Genomic DNA, 19,054 nt, shown 5'->3' with positions numbered 1-19,054 from the left:
TTGGCATGTGTCAAAGCCCAATCCCTTACTCACCACAATGGGTGTTATCTCTCCTAGCAAATCCAATTGTGTTAAGAGCCATTTAGAGAAATTCCAGAATACATCCATAAAAAATCTTCATTTTTCTTGTTCAAACTTGATCTTTGACTTTATAGCCACACAAACTGGTAAAACATTTTTTATTTTTTTATTTATTTTTTTTTTTTTAAGATTTTATTTATTTATCAGAGAGAGGCGGGGGGAGAGAGCGAGGACAGGCAGACAGAATGGCAGGCAGAGGCAGAGGGAGAAGCAGGCTCCCCGCTGAGCAAGGAGCCCGATGCGGGACTCGATCCCAGGAGGCTGGGATCATGACCTGAGCCGAAGGCAGCTGCTTAACCAACTGAGCCACCCAGGTAGGTTGGCAAATTGAGTAGTTTTGTGGCCCAGGGATAAATTACCATTTCAAAAATAGTTTCAGGGACTTCTGGGGTGATGGCTGAGTGGGAAGGTCCTAAGCTTACCCCACCCCACAGATACAACTAGATAACATTCACACAGTGTAAATAACCCAGAAAACCACCCAAAGACTGTCAGAATAAACTCTCCACAGCTAAATGTAGAGAAGAGGCCACATCAAAGAGGGTAGGAAGAACAGAGATGTAGTCAGAAGCTAAAGGAACATGAGGGACTGTCTACAGGAAGAAGGGACCCCACAGGCGCAGAGAGCTAAGAGAAACAGACTACCACACTGGGGAGCCTACAATGGGGAAAAAAAAAAAAAAGTGCCTGTAACATTTGGCTTTGAAAACCAGAGAGGCCGAATTCTGAGAGTTTTTAAAATCAGCATGACTCAAAACATGGGATTTTAAAAAATCAGCAGGCTCAGTTCTGGAAGGGCCTGGAGAGCCAGAGGAAACTAAGTCCTTGCCCTTAAAGAGACTGAACAACAAACAGCCTGCACAGCTACAGCATAGAAGCAAGCAGTTTGAAAAACACCTGGGATATGTGGGCGGGAGATCTGTTTATAAATCTCAGAGCATGTGCTGGAGGGACAGGGAACCTTGAGAGATTTCTCCATGAGCACAGGACATGGCAGGCAATATTTCGTTCCCCCACCTCCCAGCATAAATACAGGGCTACCTGTAGGAACCAGTGCAATGCCCAACACTTGCTAACACTGTGTCCAGCCTCTGTGTTCTCCTATAGGCACCCTCCGGCCAGGCCTGGCTCCAGGTCTCCTTCCACAGCAGACCCATTCAAACCCTACTGACTCTGCTTCCTCCACCCCATGTTCCCCAGCAGACCTGCCTCCTCCAATACGCTCTTGGTCAGGCCCACAGGCCTGGCAGTATGTGTGCAGCCCTGACAGGGGCCAACACTACCAAAGTGACTCTCCAGGAAAAGGGAAGATCACTACACACAATAACCAGACCGTCGCCCAAGCAGAGGGCCAGGAGCAGACAGCTGGTCTGACTGTAGGCCCTGAACACCAACGAAAGCTTCTCAGGGGGACCATATGGGGAAAGCATCCTGCATTTTTGTGCTGCTCTGTTTCTGGCAAATGCTTGATCTGACTCAACTCAGGCCCACGGTGGCCTCAGACTGGCCAGCTAACAACACAGGGACCAGGTATCCATCTATAACCACAATAGGCAAAGAAAGCCGTTGCAGATGACTGGACTTAAGGCAACAGTAGGGCACACACAGCACACACAGAAAAATCCCTGAAGCACCAGGTTCTGGTGAACAGAGGACACCGCACAGTAGTGCACTACAGGAACTCTCCCTCATAAGGCCATTACTTTCAAGAGCAAGAGATGTACTATCTGTCTTAACACAGAGGAACAGACAGATATAGACAGAAGGAGGGACAAAAGAATAACCCAAATGAAAGAGCAGGACAAAATCTTAGCAAGAGACTTGTGTGAAAAAGAGATAAGTAATATGCCCAATAGAGAATTTAAAGCAACAGTCATAAAGATACTTACTGGACTTCAGAGTGGAAGACCTCGGTGAGACCCTTAACAAAGAGAGAGAAAACATAAAGAAAAAACCAATCAGAGATGGAGAACTCAATAAATGAAATTAAAAACACACTACATGGAGTGAATAGTAGAGTAGAGGCAGGAGAAGAGGTCAGAGACCTGGAGAATAGAACAATGGAAAGCAATCAAAGTGAACAGGAGAGGGAGAAAGGAATAATAAAAAAGTGAGAATAGATAAAAGGAACTCAGCAACACCATGAAGGATAATAACATCCACATTATAGGCAGTCCCAGAAGGAGAAGAAAGAGAAAAGGGAGAAGAAAATTTATTTGAAGAAATAATAGTTGAAAACTTCCCAAATTTGGGGAAGGAAACAGAAATCTAGATCCAGAGAGCATGGAGATCCCCCCAAAAATTCAACCCAAGGAGTCCTATACCAAGACACATAGTAATTAAAATGGCAACAAGTAATGTTAAAGGAAGAATTTTAAGAGTACCAAGAGAAAATAAAACTGTTACATACCAGTTACATACCAAACCCCATAAGGTTTTCAGCAGATTTTTCAACAGAAACTTGGCAAGTCAGAAGAGAGTGTCATAATATATTAAAAGTGCTAAAGAAAAAAAACCCCACAGCCAAGACTACTCTATCCAGAAAGACTACCATTCAGAACAGAAGGAGAAATAGTTTCCCAAACTGAAATTAAAGGAATTCATTACCACTAAACAGCCATACTCTCATAACTATGAGAGAAGAGAGCAAGAAAGGAACAGAATTACAAAACAACCAAAAATCAAGTATCAAAATGGCAGTAAGTACATACCTATCAATAATCACTTTGAATATAAATGGATTAAATGTTCCAATCAAGAGACACAGGGTGACAGAATGAAAAGAAAAAAAAAAATCAAGACTCATCTGTATGCTGCCCAAAAGAGATTCATTTCAGACCTAAAGACACATGAAGATTGAAAGTGAAGTATTTATCACACAAATGGCTATGAAAAGAAAGCTGGGGTAGAAATACTTATATTGGACAAAACAGACTTTAAATCAAAGAATATAATGAGACAAAGAAGAATACCATATAATTATAAAGGGGACAATCCAAGAAGATATAAAAATTGTAAATATTTATGCACCCAACATAGGAGCACCCAAATACATATAACAGTTAACAAACATAAAGAATTGATCGATAATAATAAAATAATAGTAGGAGACTTTACATCACTTACATCAAATGGACCAATAATCTAAACAAAAAATCAATACGGAAACTATGGCTTTGAATGATACATTGAACCAGATACACCTAACAGATACATTCAGACATACCACCCTAAAACAGGAGAACACACATTCATTTCAAATGCACGTGGAACATTCTCCAGAACAGATCACATATTAGGCCACAAAACAAGTCTCCAGAAATTCAGAAAAGATCAAAGTCATACTAGACACCATTTCCAACCACAACCCTATGAAACATAGTAACATCACAAGAAAAAAATCAGGAAATAGCACAAAGACAAGGACTTTAAATAACATGCTACTAAATAATGAATGGGCCAACTTAGAAATCAAAGAGGAAATTTAAAAAAATACATGGAGACAAATAAAAATAAAAATACAATGGTTGAAAGAAAATCTTTGGGATGAGCAAAAGCTATTGCTAAGAGAGAAGTTTATAGCAATACAGGCCTACCTCAAGAAGCAAGAAAAATCTTAAATATACAACCTAACCTTACACCTAAAAGAGTGAGAAAAAGAATAAACAAAGCTCAAAACCAGTAAAAGGAAGGAAATAATAAAGAGAAGAAATAAGAATAGAAACTAAAAAACAAAAACAGAAACAAAAAAGAAAAAACAATAGAACAGATCAATAAAACCAGGAGCTGGTTGTTAGAAATGACCAACAAAATTGTTAAACCTTTCAACAGACTTCAGAAAAGAGAGAAGGAGAAAGAGAGAAATGCCTCAAATAAACAAAATCAGAAGTGAAAGAGGACAAATAACAACTAACAGCACAGAAATACAAGGATTATAAAAGAATATTATGAGAAACTACAGGCCACAGCAATCAGACAAGAAAGAATAAAGGACATCCAAATCACTAAAGAATAAGTAAAATTTTCACTATTTACAAATGACATGACACTATATAAAGAAGACCCTTGGGACTCCATCAAAAAACTACTAGAATTGATAAACAAATTCAGTAAGGTATAAAGATATAAAATCAATAAAGAAAAATCCATTAAATTTATATACATTAATAATGGAAGTAGCAGAAAGAGAAGTTAAGAAAGCATCCACATTTAAAATTGTACCAAAATAATAAAATACCTAAGAATGAACTTAAATTAAGGAGGAGAAAGACCCATACTCTGAAAATTATAAAATACTGGTGAAAAGAATTGAAGACAACACAAAGAAATGAAGAGACATTCCATTTTCATGGATTTTAAGAAAAAATACTGTTAAAATGGCCAAACTACCCAAAGCAATCCCTATCAAAATACCAACAGCATTTTTCATGGAACTAGAATAAATCTAAAATTTGCATGGAATCATAGAAGACCTGAATAGCCAAAGCAATCTTGAAAAAGAAAAACAGAACTAGAGGTATCACAATCCCAGATTTCAAGTTATATTACAAAGCTGAATAAACAGAATAGAATGGTACTAGCACAGAAAAAGACACAAATCAATGAAACAAAATAGAGAGCCCAGAAATAAACCCCTGATTATATGGTCAATTAATCTTCAACAAAGGAGGCAAAAACATGAACTGGGAAAAAAGACAGTCTCTTCAACAAATGGTATTAAGAAAATTGGACACCAACATACAAAAGAAGAAACTGGACCACTTTCTTACACCAAATTAAGCTCAAAATGGATTAAGTACCTGAATATGAGACCTGAAACCACAAAAATCATTGAAGAGAGCTTAGTCATTAATTTCTCTGACACAGGCCAGAGCAACATTTTTCTAGATATGTCTCCTGAGGCAAGGGAAACAAAAGTAAAAATAAACTATTAAGACCGCATCAAAATAAAAAGCTTCTGCCCAGCAAAGAAACAATCAAAAAAACTAAAAGGTAACTTATTGAATGAGAGAAAATACTCAATAATATCATATCTAATAAAGGGTTAGTATCAAACTACATAAGGAACTTATACAACTTAACACAAAAATAAATAAATAAATAAATAAATAAACCACAAATAATCCAATTTAAAAAAGGAGCCAAAGGTATGAACAGACATTTCTCCAAAGAAGACCTACAGATGGCCAACAGACAAATGAAAAGATGCTCAACATCACTCATTGTCAGGGAAGTGCAATCAAGTGGGATTTATTCCTGGGATGCAAGGGTGATTCAATATTCATAAATCAATCAACATGAGAAAGGATAAAAACCATGTGATCATTTCAACAGATGGAGAAAAAGCATTCAACAAAGTAGAACATCAGTTCATGATAACAACACTTACCAAAATTTCTTACGGTGATCTTAACCTCAACTTAATAAAGGCCATGTATGGAAAAACTCACAGCTAACATGATACTCAATGGTGGAACACTGAGAGCTTTTCCCCTAAGATCAGGAATAAGACAAGGATGTCCACTCTCACCACTTTTATTCAACATAGAATAAACAGTTTTTGCACAGTGCAGGAAACCACCAACAAAATGAAAAGATGGCCCACTAAATCAAAGAAGATGCTTGCAAATGGCATATCCAATAAAGGGTTAGTACCCAATCTGCAAGAAACAAGTGCTGGTGAGGACATGGAGAAAAAAGGAACCATCGAGTACAATTGATAGGAATGCAAACCAGGGCAGCTACTATGGAAAACAGTACAGAAGTTCCTCGAAAAATTAAAAATAGAAGTACCACAAGATCCAGTAATGGTACTACTGGGTATTTATCCAAAGAATACAAAAACACTAATTTGAAAAAATATATGCACCTCCATGTTTACTGCAGCATTATTTATAATACCAAACTATGAATGTAACCACATGTCCATTAATAAGATGAATGGATAAAGAGGATGTAGCACATATATACAATGGAATATTACTCAACCATAAAAAAGAATTAAATTGTACTGTATGCAACAGTGTGAATGGATCTAGAAGGTGTATACTAAATGGAATAAGTCAGTCAGAGAAAGACACATACGATATGATTTTAATCATATGTGGAATTTAAGAAACGAAACAAATAATGAAAAAAGAGAGAAACCAGATTCTTAACTATAGAGAACTAATTAATGGTCATCAGTAGAGAGTTGGGAGGGGGGTTGGGTGAAATAAGTGAAGGGGATTAATGGGTACATTTATCATGACGAGCACTGAGTAATATACAGAATTGATGAGTCACTATATTGTTCCCTGAAACTAAAATAATAGCATTTGCTAACTATACCAGCAGTATTAATATTTTTAAAAGATAAAGTTTCATTGGAAATCTTACATTCTAAAACAAAAGGGCAGCAAAACATTAATAAGATCAACAAAGGAAACCAAGAACCCATTTTTCTGAATAGCACACAGAATTTAGCAAAATGATGCTGAAGTTAACGAACAGTACTGTTCATGTCATTACCTATTAATCCTTGAAGTACAGATTTATCAGATTTACAACACTGCTTAAATAGTTTGGATTGCTGTACGCAAAATAAACAAATTTCATTAAAATATAAATGTCTGGAGTATTTCTTTTCGTATTGCTTGGATTTATTTAATCTTCTCTAGATCATAGAAATGTAGTGCTTTTTAATCTGTGTTACTATCAGTCTCACTAAATCTATGAAATATAAACGTTGAGACAGCTGTAGCTCTTCTTGTTCCTGCCAGAGAAGCAGCTTCTTTCTGCATCTGCTCTGATAGGAATTCATTTCCAGGACACACCATTTCTTCCTTACGGTTATGGTGTTGCTTATTTTTTCTTTGCTGTTCTGAGCTACAAGATCACATTGCCCAGAATTTAGGTTTGCTTGCTCAGAAGAACAAGAACAAAAGCAAGATGATTAGAGTAAAACAACCTGTAAGTTACAAGCAAGCAAGTTACAATGGACCAAAAAACAAACAAACAAACAAAAAAAACAAGAAAGTGATAAGAAAGCAATACTAGAGAATCAAACCCCACAGAGAAAAGTCTACTTTGGCAAGAAGGCAACTGAATGAGATTACTGCTATCTCACATGCCAAGACTTTTCATGTTTAAGCCTAGCTATAGAACATTTCAAGTACAGACATATAAATATAATATACACTACTGTATTAGACATTATAAATATATATTTATGTTAATTTTGTATGTTATATATTAGATATATGCATTTATTAAAGCAAATGCACATATCTTACACTTATACACAAATTTGTCTGATAAAAGCAATTGAAGAATGAGTGAGTACTGAAGATAAGATCTGTACACAGCTTCATTTTCTGCCAGGATGCTCGTGTTCCCTACAGAGGCATATCTGGCCCCTTGAACAGAATGTGGGTTTCATTAGGCACTAACATTTTCCTAAAATTGAGAAGGGTTGCCTTCAACCATACCTTAAAGTTAGGGAAAGGTGTTCAAGATCACAGATGCCTCCTTGGGGTCAGGACAGTGTAGTCTAGGATAGAAAAGAATGCCTCAGAAATAAGTATCATCCTCACAACTGAAGACTGAGGTCTGGCCTGAGTCATTCGACGTTTTGACATGGTAGCAATTTACACTGACTCAGTTCTCTAGCCTGAGAACTGATCTGTTGTCTGTAAGGCCAACCCTACAAAGGGTTTCAGAAGTATGTCACAACCAACTGAAAGTGTCAGGTGCAAAAAATGAGTTATATTATTTTTATAGCTTTGTCAATTTCCTCCTAAATCTACACTGCTAAACTATCTGAAACTGTGATGTTGGCATGGCCCTTGATATTAAGTTTCAAGCCTGGGAAGCGGCTCCTGACTCTTCAGAGAGAGCTGGATGTCCCATTTCTGTGGCTGCAGACTGAGCAGCCTCCCCGTTTCTTCTCACCTGCTAGCCTGCACACTGTCCTGCTCCAAGGACCTCAAGGACAGAGCTACAGTCACTGTGCATACCCAGCACCTACTAAGATCTCAGGAACATGGGCCATGATCAATACTTGCTTCATGAATAATGGAGACAAGAGAGAATGGTAGAGTACAGGAGGTGAAGCCGATTTTAGAGCTACATGAATGCATTGCTCAAAGTCAAGTAGCTAGAGGCTGAGGCAGAGGCAGAGACAGCTGCCATTTAACACTTCCCCTCTAGGATGGTACCCCTCCTTCTGGCAGTTTATAATGATATTAGAAGAAATTACTCTTTTACTCAATACTATGCAGTTAAGGCTAAATGAAGGTAATAAAATACAAAATACAATCACAATGTAGACATGCTATAAAGCAAAGTTTCCCTAGAGACATGGATTCTGAGCCTAGCTTTGCCACTAAGGAGCCCTAAAGTTTTAGCAAGGTGATTGAATTGTCCTGAGACTGTTTCCACATTTTTTAAAAAAGATTTTGTCTATTTATTTGACAGATAGAGATCACAAGTAGGCAGAGAGGCAGGCAGAGAGAGGGGGAAGCAAGCTCCCTGCTGAGCAGAGAGCCCGATGTGGGGCTCGATCTCAGAACCCCGAGATCATGACCCAAAATGTAGGCAGAGCCTCAACCCACTGAGCCACCCAGGTGCCCCAGTTTCCACATTTTAAACCAAAGTCTTGGATTAGTGGACTTTCTAGCCCCCAAATTCTATCATTCTTAGCTTGTAACTGCTAATAAATGCACCTATGGACACCCTTGGGACTCTCCATTTGTCTCCACTGTCCCCTTCTTGACAACCCACTGTTACATAAGAAGCGTTAACATCCCCAACAGTTTCCCTGCATCTAGCCTAACTCTCCAATTTATCCTCCTCACTCTGTTGAGTCATCTTCCCCTAGAAATGCAAATCTGACTTGGGTGTCTCCTGCTGAAAATCCTCCCAAGTCTTCCTTTCCATTGCATCAGGCCCCATCCCAAGCTCCTCAGCACAGCCCTCCACAATCTACCTGCTGTGTTCCGAGTTTCACCTTAAGACCCTCTGATTTGGGCCTCTTTGCTCCAGTCTCACCAGGTGTCCTTCCACTGCATTGAAATGACAGGGCTCCCTCATCTGGGAGTCTGGGTGCTCCTTAGCGCCACCTTCCCCACTACGATCCAACTAACTTACACTAGTAACTACTCAAAGGCTGTAAAGCAATTAGCAGAGTGCCTTCAACACAAGAGGAACTCAAATTCTTATTAATTTTGAAATGATTTAAGCCAGGAAAAGAGGTTTTCCTTTCTTCCCTTTATTTTTCTCTTGTAATTGTGCTTTAAAAACTTTAAGTCCTGGGGCGCCTGGGTGGTTCAGTGGGTTAAGCCTCTGCCTTCAGATCAGGTCATGATCTCAGGGTCCTGGGATCAAGCCCCGCATCGGGCTCTCTGCTCAGCAGGGAGCCTGCTTCCTAGTCTCGCTCTGCCTGCCTCTCTGCCTACTTGTGATCTCTGTCTGTCAAATAAATAAATAAAATTAAAAAAAAAACTTGAAGTCGTTACCTTGGTTTGTAAATGGCTCACAGTAGAGTACCTATTGCACTGGAGAAAAACTGGAACTAGGAGAGCACTAATTGCCAAGGCTGCTAGAGGAAAACAAATACTCTTCTGTAACTGTACACAAGTTACTCTGCAAAAAGCAAAGCAGGCCTAACTGAAGAGACAGCTGCAAAACCCACAATGATATAATGTGTTTGCCGATCTGCAAAATCATTTGAAAGTTGCTGCTTCAACAGCTGGTATCTGGATAGGGTAAGCATCCTTTAGTCTAGTTAAAATTACACGGAGCAGAAATGTTTATTATGCATACAAAAAGGAGGTTCGAATGTTGAAGTTACAGCACTTTGAAAAGTCTGGAACAGTCAACAGAACACTTCTTGGCAGTTGGAAAAAAATCTCCCATAACCGTAATTGTTCAGTCATGTTCTTTTCTAGTTTTACAAATCTCAAGATCACATACTGGGAGACTGTGAGAGAGACACCACCTTCAACCTGCTCATTCATGTCACATAATTCTTTGAGCCTGGCCTGCATCTAGATTAAGCAAATAATGTGCACATGCTTAACCTTTAACTTTCATACTTAACACTGCTTGGCATTCACAGAATAAATGAAAAGCCAATTGGTTCTACTACCTCAGAAAAATAGATAACACAACCCACTCAATACCAGACGCCACTAAACAGAGGTAGAAATGGTTGCCTCCAAGCCACCTTGTTTCCCCAACCCCACTAGGATCCATAAATTTGCCTGAATTTTCCACATCACTCATCCCTTTAGTTTAATGAAATGCTTCTGAAGGTGCTCTGTAGAAATGTTATGTTAATAGATTGGCTTCAGAAGAGGGGAAAAGAAAACCCACATGGTTCCACTGTCAAATGTGGGAAGAAATGTTTTAAACAAAATCAGATGTTTTCTCCACTACAGTCTTTTCAGAATATTGAATAGGAAGAATCTAGGAGGAAGCGTCTCCCATATGTACCTGTAAATAGAACTCTTTGTTCATGAAACTCTTGTTCTGAGAATACTTACTAACCATATAACAGAAAACACCAGTTTAAGGTAACACAGATTATTTAAAAAAAAAAAAAAAAATTCAGCAGGGGGATGCCTGGGTGGCTCAGTTAGTTAAGCATCTGCCTTTGGCTCAGGTCATGGTCCCAGGGTCCTGGAATTGAGTCCCGCATCGGACTCCTTGCTCACTGGGGAGCCTGCTTCTCCCTCTGCCTGCCGCTCCCCCTGCTTGTGCTCTCTCTCTCTGAGAAATAAATATATAAAATATTATGAAACAAGATGGGATTGGGAGGGAGACAAACCATAAGTGACTCTTAATCTCACAAAACAAACTGAGGGTTGCTGGGGGGAGGGGGTTTGGGAGAAGGGGGTGGGATTATGGACATTGGGGAGGGTATGTGCTTTGGTGAGTGCTGTGAAGTGTGTAAACCTGGTGATTCACAGACCTGTACCCCTGGGGATAAAAACATATGTTTATAAAAAATAAAAAATTAAAAAAAAAATGCAGTAGGTTTCCTATGGCATCTATTACATTATCTCACACTAACATATTTACCTAACTAATATATCTGGTAAGCAGCCCAGTCACTGGGGAGGGACAAACATTTCCTTGTCCTCATGGTCCCATTAAAAAACAGTGTACAAAACAAAAAAAAAACAAAAAAAAAAAGTGTACACTAGTGTCCTCCAGGAATGAGAAGTTGTTTCCTCCCCATTTGGATTCCTCTCACTGATACAGTCTCTGCTCCCTGGAGAAGGAGATACCACTATCCAATAGGAGGCAGGGAGAAGAAACTAAGCCACTTCTTCATTTATGACTTGTTTGCCCTGAGAGTGTGGATACCTTCTTCTCTGTTTCTCCAGCCAGCATCAGGGCCCAAGGTTTCATCCACAGAGGCCACTGCTCTGAGCCTCGGGATCCTCAGTTATACAAAGTAGGTGGTAATAACCTGCTTTGTGGGCTGTTTGCAGATTAGAGTCTATGTGAATGCAATGGTTTCTAAAGTACTGTTTGTCTCAGGAGTTAGTCGATTCTTCTCTGTTACTAGCATAGAATTCGCCACAACTGCATGTTGGATCGACACAGCCCTGGTAGTCTATACTGTGCCTGTCAGAGGCTTTGTGTTTTTAATTCCTTGAATGCTGAGGACAATGTCAGACGCATGTCCAGTTCTTGGTGTATGCCTCAATAAAGACTTCCCTACAGCAAGTTAAATTACCTTACCTGTGCTACATGTTTTTCTACTGTGCCTAAATCAGAAGTGGTCACTTGGTGTTTCAGGAGACTACAGTTTATGCAAAGCTTTAAGCAGAGACAGGTTGATGAGACATAATGGATTTTGAACTGTAGAAAATAATTTCCCTAATTAGTTGGGATTTTTGTTTGTTTGTTTGTTTGTTTTGAGAGAGAGGCAGGGAAAGAAAGATAGGTGTTGGAGAGGGGAGGTTGAGGGAGAGGGAGAGAGTCAGAATCCTAAGCAGACCCTAACCCAGAACAAGCCCAACACAGGGCTTGATCTCATGACCCTGAGATCAAGACCTGAGCTGAAATCAAGGGTTGGATGCTTAACCAACTGCGCCACCCGGTGCCCTTAGCTTTCTTTTTCTTTACAAGTAATCTAAAATCAGGTCAAATCAGATTAACTGAAGAAAACTCAAATTAGGGAAGGGAAATCTTTTCTGCTCAAAGTCACTCACTCCTGCAGACGTTCATCATTTAGATATTCCCTTGAATGATAAAATTTCTCTATGGTTTTTATGCTTAACCTTGAGGACTTACTCACTTCTGAGAGTGAACTGCTTTAATAGGAGAATTACAGTAAACTTTGTAGGCAGAGAAAGAATTATTTTTGGACATAGAGGAGAAAAAAAAATTAACCAGAAGTAAACATGACAAGATATACTGTATAGTATAAAGAATGTTGTGTTTGGAGAGAGAGGTTCAGGTATGTCACAGAGCAGTTCAAGAAGAGAAATGAGAGGCCAAAAGTGCCAACACCATGGTATTGTGTGTGTGTGTGTGTGTGTGTGTGTACATATATGTGTCTTTCGGTTTGCCCCCTGACCCTTTCCCCGCCCCCCCAGAGCAGGAGCACTGCTACACTAGTTGCGTAAAGCTGAAAGTGAAGTGCTGTAATCTGGGAGAAGGACATCACCATTAGTTCTCATCAGTTCAGCTCAGCTCAGAATGATGCAACTCAGCATCTCCCTCTACAATCTGTTCACCCTGAAATTAGGAATGGAGAAAAATCATATAAAAGACAAAAGACAAGTATATACTTACATGCTTGGCCCTCCACCTTCTCACCTTAGTATCACACTTACAGAACTGAATCTTCAATAGAGATCTGAGAAGCGACAAGGGCCTTTTGAATTTACACTGGCAACAACTTGGGGGAAAAAATTTGAAGGACGAATAGACCAAAAGTTAAGTCTAGGCTGCAAACCAACCATACCGCTTGTACTGAAGACCCATCCATTCCTGTGGAAGACAGAACTTAGTCACTGCAGTCAAGTTACTGCTCCTGCTTGGCTGTCCTAATGCCCTCTCTCACCTCCCCCTCTACTCCTTCTGTACCCATCTATTCCTTGATCAATTACTATAAAGTAGTCTAAAGTTGAGCTGGACATACTGAGATTTTCTCAATGCCTTTATTTCTGTGCAAGAGTTAAGTATTAACACCAAGATTTTTTTTTTTTCCTCAAAATTACGTGAAAAAAGGGTGTGTGTAGTCTGTTGCCTGTAGAGCCATAATCCCCTGAAGAAAGCAGTGTTTCTATACCACATTACCAGTCAGCAGCCACTAGCCATGTATGACTATTTTCATTTAGTTTAGTTAATATTCAATAAAAAATTCAGTTATTCATCACCACTTCCTCATATCAGGGAGATCATATGATAGTTGTCTTTCTCTGCTTGACTTATTTCGCTAAGCATGATACGCTCTAGTTCCATCCATGTTGTCGCAAATGGCAAGATTTCATTTCTTTTGATGGCTGCATAGTATTCCATTGTGTATATATATCACATCTTCTTGATCCATTCATCTGTTGATGGACATCTAGGTTCTTCCCATAGTTTGGCTATTGTGGACATTGCTGCTATAAACATTCGGGTGCATGTGCCCCTTTGGATCACTACGTTTGTATCCTTAGGGTAAGTACCCAATAGTGCAATTGCTGGGTCATAGGGCAGTTCTATTTTCAACATTTTGAGGAACCTCCATGCTGTTTTCCAGAGTGGCTGCACCAGCTTGCATTCCCACCAACAGTGTAGGAGGGTTCCCCTTTCTCCGCACCCTCGCCAGCATCTGTCATTTCCTGACTTGTTGATTTTAGCCATTCTGACTGGTGTGAGGTGATATCTCATTGTGGTTTTGATTTGTATTTCCCTGATGCCGAGTGATATGGAGCACTTTTTCATGTGTCTGTTGGCCATCTGGATGTCTTCTTTGCAGAAATGTCTGTTCATGTCCTCTGCCCATTTCTTGATTGGATTATTTGTTCTTTGGGTGTTGAGTTTGCTAAGTTCTTTATAGATTCTGGACACTAGTCCTTTATCTGATATGTCCTTTGCAAATATCTTCTCCCATTCTGTCAGTTGTCTTTTGATTTTGTTAACTGTTTCCTTTGGGGGCTTAAGTGGGTAGGAGAAGAATCAATGAAACAAGATGGGATTGGGAGGGAGACAAACCATAAGTGACTCTTAATCTCACAAAACAAACTGAGGGTTGCTGGGGGGAGGGGGTTTGGGAGAAGGGGGTGGGATTATGGACACTGGGGAGGGTATGTGCTTTGGTGAGTGCTGTGAAGTGTGTAAACCTGGTGATTCACAGACCTGTACCCCTGGGGATAGAGTATTATGCCTCCATCAGAAAGGATGAATACCCAACTTTTGTAGCAACATGGACGGGACTGGAAGAGATTATGCTGAGTGAAATAAGTCAAGCAGAGAGAGTCAATTATCATATGGTTTCACTTATTTGTGGAGCATAACAAATAGCATGGAGGACATGGGGAGTTAGAGAGGAGAAGGGAGTTGGGGTAAATTGGAAGGGGAGGTGAACCATGAGAGACTATGGACTCTGAAAAACAATCTGAGGGTTTTGAAGGGACGGGGGGTGGGAGGTTGGGGTACCAGGTGGTGGGTATTATAGAGGGCACGGATTGCATGGAGCACGGGGTGTGGTGCAAAAATAATGAATACTGTTATGCTGGAAATAAAAAATATAAATAAGTAAATAAATAAATAAATATTTTAAGTATTGTTCAAAAAAAAAAAAAAATTCAGTTATTCAACATCCTGGCCGTATTCCAAGTACTTAACAGTCACATATCCACTACTGGACAGATACACATTTCTTTTCTCATCAGAGAAAGTGTCACATGACAGTCTACTTCTGAGGAAACAGGAAAAGTTGCAAGAAATCCAACTTGGACTTAATATAATGAAACACTCATAAATAAATACAGCTGTCAGAAATACAGACTTTCTAGGAAAAAAGAGAGGCAAACAGGTCCAGTGGAAGTACTTAAATGGAAGCTATGCAATTAAACAAGCAAATAAAAAAGAATTTCAACAGGAAGCAGAAGTAGATGAACTTAAAATTTCCGGGGTGTTCAGAAAACTGACATCAGTTCAATTCCACAAAATCATGATTTTCCCATTTTTAATTAACAGGCATCTTCCCTTTAGTGACAAACCAGAAAAGGTTGTATTTTATGTTGCTAGGACACAGAAAAGTGCTTGACTTTAAAATCAGTGGCCTTTATTTCTTGAATTTTTAATTAATTAAATAACAGAAATGAATTATGAATCTGTGGCTGAGTTTTGAACAAATGTAAAATAATCCTGGTAATAAGCATTTTAGGAATGCACAAACACTAACATGGAATTTAAAGTCTTTCATAAAACACAGGAGCCACATCCAAAAAAGTAAGAGCAGAACATTTCACTCTTTTAACTTTAAAGATTTATTTATTTTAGACAGAGAGAGAGAGAACACGTGGGGGGGAGGAGCAGAGGGAGAGTGAGAGAGAAACTAAGCAGACTCGGCACTAAGTGTGGGCCTCGTTCTCACCACCCTGAGATCACGACCTGAGCCACAATGAAGAGTCCGACACTTAACCAACTGTGCCATCCAGTCGCCCCAAGAAGTAAGAGACACTAATGTAAGGGAACGTGAAAGACATTTCCATACTGTAATTCCATAGTATTTTCCTTCTTCAAAGAAGGATTTTTAACTTCAAACTTTCCTGATGGGGTAACAATTCTGAATATGGAAAAATATTGATCCTTAGGACACATCAAGACTTGACTTTATTCACTAGGATACCTGGGTGGATCAGTCAGTTGGGAATCTTCCTTCCGCTTGGTCATGATCCCAGAGCCCTGGGAAAGAGCTCCCCATTGGGCTCCTTACTCAGTGGGGAGCCTGCTTCCCCCTCTGCCTCCTAATCCTCCTGGTTGTGCTCACTCTCGCTCTCTCTCTGACAAATAAATAAATAAAATCTATTAAAAAACAAACAAACAAACAACTTTATTCACTTATGGCTCCACTGTTTTGGAGAAAGATTGGGACAAAATGGAAAAAAGAAAAAAAAAAAAAAAGGATTTCCATACACCTCAAGAGTACCATGGGCTTTTGAAAAGAGTCTCTCCCTCAAGGAGTCATTCTTATTTCTTTTCCTTGGACTCACCTCCAGTGCTGTTTATGTATAGGCATGGTAAGTAGATCCTAGTTTAAGACTTCATTAACTTAGAAGTGACATGAAAAATCTGAACTGTCTCCAAAGCAACCACCAAATTGGCTCCATGGAAAACATGAGCGATCGTTAGGTGAGGATTGATAAGATATAGTTTCAAAGCAGTCTCTTCTTTTATCTTTAGCTTTAGAAATCTTTTAGATTTTATGAGGACTGAGCTCCTATTTATTTTTTTTTTTTTACGAGGATCTAAACAAGGACCAGGTAAATCCTATGAGCTGAGGAACAAAGGTGCCTCTCTTATTTCCAAATTGACTTACATGCCTACTTCTACTCTATTAGCATTATTTCTTTGAGATAAAGCTTCAAAGGAAAATGCAAATATATTGAACAAGTCAGTCATGAACATCTTAGTTTAAATTAGTATAAAAAAATAAACCCCCATTATGTGGAAAGACCCAAATAGTCAAGGATAAAGAATAATGAAATCATGATCATGAATACAGGATTCAAAAGGGTCTAGAGCCTGACCTGCACTAAGAAGACCAGTCCTAGGTGAAGTATTCTTTGCTGAAATGGAAAAAGCACTGACAAGAGAAATCGGAAGAGAATTAAATTAGCAAAGTAAATAGATCCTTCTTAACACCTTCATAAGTGCTGTACCTGCACAGAGAAATAATACTCTTATAAAGTCTTATTCCTCTGCATAATAACTTAGTCCTTTCTACCAAAGACACCAAAGAGTATGCCACAATTTTTCTGAATGAATCATCCTTTGCTGTTACTTAATCAACCATCATTTTTAATCTGCTTATGGAAAAGATTAAATGCTAGGTGCTTAATGACTTTGGGAAAAAAACATTAGCTAAATGTTTAATCTCACCACAGGGCTTCTTGTATACCTATGTGAAAATCTAAGAATTACAGCCAAGATTGGCAGTAGTAATGGTTATTTGAAACTCTGCTGCCATACCACAAATGATCTCTCTCAGTGCTTTCATTCTTCAAATATAGCTCAGCTCGGATGGAAAAGACGTCCAACCAAACCATCTGTCAGAGAAGATAGAGTTCAGCTGGAAAAGGCAGTTTGTTTTGCTGCACTCTTAAATTTTCTTGCTTCAAACTAGATGAACTGTGGGGGAACAAAAAGGACTCTGCTTCTCAGATGCAACAGCCGATGCCCAGAAATAGTGATGGGACCCAGAGCTGGTGTCATGTCTGTGTAGTCTAAGTTTGGAATACAGTCATTCCACTCTAGAGACATTTTATATAGTTCCTCTTGATTAAAGGTCAGCCATGCAGGAGGCCAGCCTCCTGCCTTATTTTAAAACACTGTGGGTGTCAGAACAGTGTTTAATCTCAAAAGTGCCAAGTGGAGGGTTTCATATACTAGTCGACAGGGTCTCAAACTCAGATCTACAACCTGTGAAGTATGCCTTACGAAATCCGTATCTTTTGACCATCCCGTGAAGACAATGAATGTAAAGGAAATCATAACATAATGACTATTTTCCTTAAATCACCTTTCAGTCTATGAACAAGCGTAAAAACACACCGTGCTATGAACAGAGACACCAATTTTGTAAAAAGGGCATGGGCATAAAGGAGGACAAAACAAACACCAGAACCAAAAAACATCACATCCTACTGGATCACACATTTCCCCTCTAATACTTACTGAAATAAACACAGAGCTACATGGCTCTGTGTGGACAAAAAGGTCCACACAGGTATTTGTGGCATCTAAACCTAACATCTAGATGTTCAAATGACTAAGAGAGCATGATTCTGTCACTGTAGAAGACAAAAAGTCAGATGACAACACCTTAATAGTTATAACAGCTTTTTATTCCCAGTGTTTCAAATTCAATGAATTAAAAAATAAAACAGAAAAACATCAACAGAACTTAACCTGACGCTCATACTCTCCATAGTATGTGTGGCTTTTGTAAAACCCACATACAAATATACAAGATTCCACATAGAAAACACATATATATAAATAGGAGCACACAAACAAACAAACAAGAGATTAAAGAGTCCTGTGCAAATCCCCCAGCTAGACTCCACTCAATAAGGTAGTGGTTAGTAGTGGTCTGTAGAGGATATGGGCTCAAGTGTGGACTCTGAGGTAGGTCATTGTCTGGTATCTGGAACCTACTCTTTTTATTAGAGGGTTAAAATTGGGCAAGTTCCTCTACATCTCTATGGCCAATTTCCATTCTAGCTCAAGTAGGCATAATCAGATTATCAACTGATTGCTCATTGGAAGCTCTAAGTTTGTTTAGAAATTTAATATTTTTATAAATTTGATAAAATATATTATTTAATTAAAAATTGTGTCTAAGAATTAATGTCCTCAATAAATATTACTTATTATTATATTATTACTAGTAATTAAGTTATGAGTTAACTAGCACTACTATTGTCTATACCACCTTCATTAGTTTCGGGCATGTTTTTAGATGGATTGAAAATGTTTAAAGATGAGGGTACCAGGGTGGTTCAGTGGGTTCAGCCTCTGCCTTCAGCTCAGGTAATGATCCCAAGGTCCTGGGATCTAGCCCATTGGGATCTCTGCTCAGCGGGAAGCCTGCTTCCCCCCTCTCTCTCTGCCTGCCTCTCTGCCTACTTGTGATCTCTCTCTCTCTGTTAAATAAACAAATAAAATCTTAAAAAAAAAAAAAAGAAAAAAAGGAAGAAAAAGAAAATGTTTAAAGATGAAAGAAGAAAACTAGAATCTGCTTCCATTTAATGCT

General features: G+C 38.9%; 1 protein-coding gene and 1 long non-coding RNA gene across 5 annotated transcripts in view; one reads left to right on the top strand and one right to left on the bottom strand.

Annotated features, from left to right (window-relative positions):
• The window catches only part of DPP10 (dipeptidyl peptidase like 10), a 1,361,251-nt gene that overhangs the window by 597,741 nt on the left and 744,456 nt on the right, over positions 1–19,054 (bottom strand). The gene's annotated exons all lie outside the window — the stretch shown is intronic.
• LOC116596747 lies at positions 1,910–17,680 on the top strand. Its single transcript, XR_004288299.1, has 3 exons — positions 1,910–1,981; positions 5,749–5,754; positions 17,669–17,680. It is a non-coding gene; the product is annotated as an uncharacterized LOC116596747 (long non-coding RNA).

This window comes from Mustela erminea, chromosome 8 (assembly GCF_009829155.1).
Source record: "Mustela erminea isolate mMusErm1 chromosome 8, mMusErm1.Pri, whole genome shotgun sequence".
Classification (NCBI taxonomy): domain Eukaryota; kingdom Metazoa; phylum Chordata; class Mammalia; order Carnivora; family Mustelidae; genus Mustela; species Mustela erminea.
This window is presented reverse-complemented; position numbering and strand designations above follow the sequence as displayed.